This window comes from Nicotiana tabacum, chromosome 16 (genome assembly GCF_000715075.1).
Source record: "Nicotiana tabacum cultivar K326 chromosome 16, ASM71507v2, whole genome shotgun sequence".
Taxonomy (NCBI): domain Eukaryota; kingdom Viridiplantae; phylum Streptophyta; class Magnoliopsida; order Solanales; family Solanaceae; genus Nicotiana; species Nicotiana tabacum.
The window spans coordinates 119,926,664-119,933,993 of record NC_134095.1 but is presented as its reverse complement, the minus strand read 5'-3'; positions in this window follow the sequence as shown (position 1 = coordinate 119,933,993).

The window sequence follows — 7,330 nt, the reverse complement described above, 5'->3', positions numbered from 1 at the left end:
CTTGCAGTTCCAGTATCTTTTGTTCAAATCTCAAGACTAGATCATTTGGTGCCAGAGTACTTCGTCCATCTGAAGTTTCTGCATTCTCAACATTCTCGTTTCGAATACCACTTAAGTCGTCCATTTTTGTTTTTCCTTTGCCTTTTGTATTTCTTGAAGGAGGAGGAGGTAGAGGTCCTCTAGATATGATATGATACACTGATGATACCAGTATGAGTAAACCAACCTAAGGGGATGGGAATAATCAAAATAAGGAAAAATAAAAAGGTAACAAGTCACTGAGGATTCTAAAATGTTTGCCGTATTTAAACACATATTGTGGAAATGTAAATTCGTGTCCTAATTTGGAAGCCTCATTGTGCCCGAGGTAGGATTTGGAGAACTTTGGATGCCAATAAATACTTTATTTCATAATGTAAAAATAGACGAATCCCAAAATGGTACTAAGATAATAGAAAAGTAAGTCACTACTGGCACTTGGCCTTATTATATTTAGGAAAGCAAATAAATCTAGCCTACTTGGTCCTAGAAGGACCTTCCCCATATTGGATCTTCCTAATTCCATCATACAGGTCCCCCAGCTTGTGCAGAAACAGCAGCAAGTAGGCTCTGGCCAGATGTCTTCCTTTAGTTCCTTCAGCGTTTTGGCAATCCTCGATCCTCTTTATGACTTTACCTTCCAGCTCCACTATTCCTCGCTCCAAATATTCCAACTTCTTGTTGGAAGTGACTGCCATTTCTTTCCATTCTTCGATCAATCTCACATTCCTCTCATGTATTTCCCGGTGCGCATTCTCAGAGTCGTGGACTCTCTTGCATAGCCTGTTATATTTGACTTGAGCTTCAGCTTCTTCGTCTATGATTTTATTCCCTCGACCGGCTCGTAGCATCACCATTCCTTTTAGATTGTCCTCTAACCATGCTGGGTAGAGAGGTTCACACCCCGCATGATACCTGTCTGGCTCAATTGTGTTCTTTTCCACAATGATTTTGCAATGCCACATGTGTTGAGCTTGGCACTTGTAAGGGACGTTGTCGTCTTGAAAGTCTGCATTGAAATGACTCATCTTGGAAACCCTTGGTACAACCTATTTTCTGCCTACTTGCCTCATAACTCGGATAGGGACATAAGGGTATATCCCTCTCAACCTAATCAGCACCAGGTGTGGAGCGTCCCTGGATCTAATGTTGAATTTGTCTGTTGGGAACCATTCAAACATCCATTGCACTTGTTCCTCGGTCAGATTGTCGAAGAACTCTACCCATTCTTTGGCACTTTCCGGCTGAGCAAACCTGTCTAGAATGTAAGTCATCCGCTTGGGGTGATGGAAGGCAATATGGTCGTTCCAAGCCCTTCGCGGAAATTCTTGGTGATAATGACCTTTTTGAAGATGTTCTAATAATCACAACTACAACAACAAGTTACAACCCTCAAAATGCTTGGCCCCTCTTTGACAGCGCTCCAGAGCCTTGTAGATGTCGGCTATGATCATGAGGAATATAGTGTATGTCTGTCCATTGATCCCTTCCATCAAAGTCTTGGCGACTATGGACAACCAAGTGTGGATTCTTTCCCATTTCATTGGGAATACTATCAGGCCTAAGAAGCATACAATGAACACGAACACTTTGTGGTGGATATGGCCCAGAGAAGTAAGAGAGAGCTCATCATGGTAGGTACGGTAGGACTTGCTATGGCCATACCTCTCATACAGATATTCGAAGGGTATGTAAGATTCCTTCAGGCATACCAGGTCAGCATTTTTCTTCAGCCCCATCATCTTTAAAAACCCTTTACTAGTATGGTTCTCCGGCACCAATAACCCGGGACTATCCCAAGTCAATCCTGCAAGCCTTCCAATTTCTTCTAGAAGTGGTGTCATTTCTATGTCACCGAAATGGAACAAAGACCTTCCACTATCCCAGAACAAAGTAGCAGCCTCGATTAACTTGTTGTTTGGCTCAATGTCTAGCAGGGAAGGCAAGTTACCCAAGTAATTTCTTATATGTTTCTTGTCACTTGGGGAAAGTTCCTCCCACCAATCTAGTAGAAATGGTGGAATATTGCTAACCATACCGAATCTGGGGACCTCGTGCTTCATTTTCTGCAAAACAAAAGGGTTAGGCCCTTTTCCCCCACCAGACTCGACTATTTATACATTCATGATTAGCATATTGGCATTTAGTTCTCCAAATTAATGCACAGAATGTGGTTGTGTCCGTTGGAATTATGGAAACCCCGGTGGACTTTTGGATAAGGCTTGTCTTAAAGGATTATTATGTGGACAACATATTAATTCGACTAGGTTTGGCCATGATGCATGCACAATTATAATCAGAGTAAGGTTACTATGAGGGTCTAGACTGGTACCCTCAAGCGGACAACTTGAGGGGGAAAGGCACAAAACCGTCGACTGCACCGTTGATCGACTAGTTTTATAGCAAATAAGCCTTTTCGAATTTAAGGGTAATAAATAGGAAGAGCACAACCACTCATCAAGCGTTGCTAGAGGATTTAATACGCACGAGTGGAATATGATGTGAAGCATGATTTAGCAGCAATAAATAGCATGTAGTCAAGTATTTGCACGTAAAATAATAAATGCAATATTTCAATAATTGAAAGACAGTTACAGACAAAGAAAATAAGGAGACAAGTCAGTTTTAGGAATAAAGAAATCATAAATACTTGAAAATAGACAGTTAAATTCAAATAAGGGGAAAGGGTACGTGGGATGGAGCATGCTTGGAATAATTCACAAAAGATAAGTTCGTTATGGAAAAAGAGCCTAAAGGTATCCCCAGTAGAGTCGTCATGTTGTCGCGCCCCCCTTTTTCCCTACGCGGAGAGAGAAGTCCAACATTCATCGGGGTAATAACTCATTTCCTTTTTGGGAATTGGGTATTGAAGAGTCGCCACCTAACGGATTATGGTGCGTTAGGGCACCTAGAGCGATTAACTCTTAGACTAGTTTGCTTTACCATAGATTTAGTGTAAGGGCTCGAAATAACCTTGAGGGGAAGGTGTTAGGCACCCCTCTTAGTCCATAACAGTATGTCCCAACCGAACTTATACTGTGTGAATTAGTCATTTTAGCAAATAAACAATTTTAACATATACTTACAAATAAAGGCATGTTTTGGACATTGTATAAGACAAGGAAAAGATTTTAACAAGTTGCATATACAGAAAAAAGTAAAGTTTAAACATCAGGAATTGGGAAAGAGGGGTCCTAGATTAGTTAGCCTACAGGATCACCCCACACAATGCCTGGTAAACACTCCTCAATGAGGGGCTACACGTGACATTAGCGCGTAGTCATCATATCCTTACTACCCAATTTCCTCCCCTTGGTCAAAGCCTAAAGCGTTCTAATAGCCTTGATAAATGTCCTATGCGTGCACTATCTGTCCCTTCCTTGTGGCCCTATAGGTATTAGGATCTCTAATTTAGGTAGTTCTAGAACTTTATAAGGCTTTAAAGGATAAAGGTCTAGGCGTCAATCAAAACAGTTAGGACAGCATTTAAAGAGAACAAATTAGAGCCTCACATTAACCTCCACAAATATAACAAGTAAGTGCACGTCTTCAAACAATAGTCAAGTATTTAAGAAAATCCTAGAACATGATATCTAAGTGAGCAGAACGTGTACAACATCGAATTAGGACTGAAGTGTCAAAGACTTACTGATTTTAGACCGATGAATACGAGCAGTTTTAAAGCGCAGTTTTATAGTTGCAGGACTTTAATCGCCCTATAGGCTTGCCTAGGCGTAATAGTGATATCCTATGAGCATGATATCTATATTGATTATGAATGCAGTAAAACTGCAAAAATGATTTTTTAAACGATAACTTGAGATCCTATAGACATGCTTTCTAGCGGTTTTAACTTAAGGCAGTATTTGAAAACTTATTAAGAAACGGACAGATTAGTTAACCAATTCAGAATGAACAAACATGAATTAAACTGATTTATTTAACTAAACTAGTTTTGAGTTCTATTGGCATAATTTCTATTAGAGCTGATTTCTGAACTTATAGGCATAATTTCAAAGGAGACGAATGTGAACACATGTTGTAACGAAAGTTGACCTTCAATTATTCTATAGGCATGATATCTAATTATAAAGTTGATTTTAACCCTATAGGCATGATCTCTATTATTAAAGCCATTTAGATCCTATAGGCATGGTTTCTAATATTGTGGAAGTAAAGCAAACATAGTAAATACATTTGACTACCCACCTTTTTTCACAAATCACCCCAATGTTGTATACAATAATTATTACAGACCAATGTATAAAATACATAAATAAATAGGAGTTAATCTATAGGGAGCCTGCAGTAGGCTCAAATGACTTCCCAAGCCTCCAATAGCCTCAAATGCTAAAGTTCTATAGAAAATTTTGTGTCTAGGTGTGTCAGAGTTCCCTAAGGATCTCAAAGATCCCGGGCAGTGCTCACACCTAGACCTTTTCTCAAATAATAACTGACTTAGGTGCAGTATGGAAAGGCCAGCTCTGACATGCCAGAGTTCAAAGAGATCTCAAGGATCTCAAGGCAGTAAACATGTCAGAGGGGCAGAACCTAGTATTCTAAGAGTAAAGTGAGAGTGCATAACAGTTGAAGGAGTTTAATAGAAAGGTATTAATACTGAAAAGAATTTTGGAAATCATTAGTACTGAAACAGTTTGAAGAGAGTACCAAAACAGAAGACAATCAATTGGTCATAAGAGACATCCAGATTCAGAAGAGAACACTTAACAAACAGATTTCATATGGGGATAAAAGGATTGGGGCACATAAGAGTCACATTGGGGTACATGGATAGGGTATAGAGGAAACATCTGCATACAACACTTAGGATCTTAGAGACTCAGTAGTTAAGACATAGATAATAGTTGGTATGTTTTGAATAGGATTGAACATACAGTTTGGAAATGCAAGGTGAAGAAGTAAGCAGGAAAGAGTGCAAAATATAAAACATGCATTGATCAAGACAGAATTTAGACATGCCGAGCAAATAAGTAAACAGGAATACAAGTTGAATTCATAACTGATGAACTAGTGCAGGAATGAAACACATAGGGTTTGGATTTCAAAACTTAACTAGAGACATGCCAGCTGAAGGAAAGGGTGCAGAATATAAAGCAAATAAAGTTCCAATATCTAGCCTTGGCTTTCAGCTGGCTAGATCAGTGAGTATCACAAGTAGCAGAAGAGAAAGAGAACTTTAAAGTGTAAAGAGTAGTGTTTTTTGAACTATGTCATTGTCCAAAACTAAAAATAAGAGGGGGTTTATATAATAATCAAAGCTTAATAAATAAGGTAAGAGATCAATTAAGTAGCAATCAGGGAAGTCACATATAAATCAGCAAGTCCTTCCCTTACTCAAGGGACAATCAAATCAACGATAAAGCATGCTAGGTATTTAAGGAAAAGAATCAAGTTAGGTTTGGGTATAGAGTAGGTAATTAGGGATAAATGAACAGAAGTTTGAGTTAAGGAAAAAATCAGTAAGAATCAGCAAAATACAAACAAGGCAAGGGAAAATTAATTAAGGCAAGTAATTCAATCAAATAGAGTAGAGAGGTAAGAATCAGAAGTTTAAGGGAAAGTGTTCAAATCAACCAGAAAATAAGGAATTCAGAATAATCAAAGGTTCAATAAAAGAGAAAGTCATGAAAGAGTCAGCAAGTTTAGCATATAAAATAAGGCAAGACATGAATAGTGAGGAATCGACACACAACTTTAACAAAACAAAAGTTAAACGACACTGATTCAGGTCTTGACATGAATAGTCAGGATAAAAACAAGCATCAGTGAAAGGGTTGAACTAAGAAATTCAGTAGAAGCTTATTAGGACAAGAAAATCACGAGAAATCATAAGAACCCAAAGCAAGAACACAATCAGATGTACCAGTGCTCAGAAATCAAACGAAGAACCAAAAAATTAGGGCTTTCGGTACAAGCGAGCTAAGGTTGTAGCAGACTTATAAAATCAGTCAAAACATGTGAGAAGCAGAATATTAAACACAAAAAGTCATCAAACATTTTGTAAAAGAAATTCTGGAAACCCTAGTTTAGAGAAAAGGTGAAAATCACTTGAAAATCATATGATTCTTGTAAAGAACCTCAAGGTTGTTGTAAAAACTCACATGAAACAAGCCCAAATCATCTCGGATCTGTACAGATCTAAGAGGTTTAGAAAAAGAAATTAGGGTTTCAAAGAGAACAACACAGAGGTGAAGAAACATACTAAGAAACCCATAGATTGTAGTCAATATAGGACGATCTTACTCGGAATCATACTGGAATGGCCTGAAACAGGCGAGAAAGTGACCATAGATGCAAGCCAACTAGCCATGGTCCCTTGAGGACCCTGGAGATGGCAAGACTAACGTGAGGGAGGCCATTGGAGGCTTCGGGGTGGTGAGAGATCATCGGAGATAGCCATAGATGAGTGTTAGTGAGGTTTGATTAGGGTTAGGTTTGAGAGAGTTTGAGAGCAGAGAAGGGTTACAGGGCGGCGGGTAACGTAAAATGATTGGGTTTAGGGGGTCTTTTGGGTTTATTTTAGGAAGGATCGTTTATGGCCGTTGATCTTTATGATCAACGGTCGAGATTAAAGGGTATTGGGGCCGGATCGGGTTTTCAGGGTTTGGGCTGGGTAATTTAATTGGGGATTGGGATGGTAATTGGGTTAAATTGGGGGCTGAAATTGAAATAAAATAGGCTAGATTTTAAATAGCCACTTTTAATAGTTATATAATTAATAAAAATAATAAATAATTTTCAAAAAATATTTCCGTGTACTAAAATGATTTAGAATAGTTGTTTAACATTTTAAAAATATAAAAGATCACTTTATGCATCAATAATGTAATTATGCATTAGTAGGGCTATTATTGCAAAGATATGCAATTTAGCCTAAAGATGTAAATGTAATTATAAAAAATACACTAAAAATGTTTAAACACTATTTTGGCATAAATAAAGAATTTATATGACTAAATCACCACAAATGTAATTTGAAAGATAATTATTTAAAATTTTATAAATGAAAAGAGAAGAAATAAATCAATTTGAAGCTTTTAAAATTATAGAAAAAATTATAAAAATGCTTATGCATGCTTATAACTACATATGTGTTATTTTGAAAGTATATATATGTATTAAAAGATATATGAGGAAAAATTGGGTATCAACAAGTACCTTCATTCAGAACTCAACAAAGAGTAGGGTACTTCTCCGATTAAATTCTCGAATCAACTTTTCAGCTTCAAATTTTTTATTTAAAAAAAAAGGCAGTTCAATGTACAATGCA